This window comes from Sinocyclocheilus rhinocerous, unplaced genomic scaffold, assembly GCF_001515625.1.
Source record: "Sinocyclocheilus rhinocerous isolate Xijiao unplaced genomic scaffold, SAMN03320098_v1.1 scaffold3625, whole genome shotgun sequence".
Lineage (NCBI taxonomy): Eukaryota > Metazoa > Chordata > Actinopteri > Cypriniformes > Cyprinidae > Sinocyclocheilus > Sinocyclocheilus rhinocerous.
Window position 1 is genome coordinate 32,221 of NW_015662008.1, and position 439 is coordinate 32,659.

A 439-nucleotide genomic window follows, 5' to 3' on the forward strand; every position below is an offset into this window, starting at 1 on the left:
ACTCCCTAATATCGGTATCGGCCCCAAAAAACCCATATCGGTCGGGCTCTAGTTCTCAGCACCCCACCCCGGTGCCATCTTTCCCAGAAGTGCATGAGGGGCTTACCAGGTTGTGGATGGCACCTTTTTCTGCTTGAACCGATCTTCTTACTCCTCCTCCCTCACCACTCTCGACGGTGGTGCAGCTAGGGTGTATACGGGGGTCCCCCCGGTGGAGCGGTCGGTTGCGATGCAGTTGTGTCCCAATACCGCCTCCACCCGGCAGGGCGAACCGTGCCTACCCTCCCGGGTCTGTAGGTACTCGTCTGGCCTGTCCGGCGATGCTTACACGGCCTGTGGAGAAGCTGCCTCCGCCAAACATGCTATGGCGTTACTGCAGGTTCTTCAGGCTAAAGCACTGAGGGACCTGCACGAGGGTGGTCACGACCCAGAAGTTCTC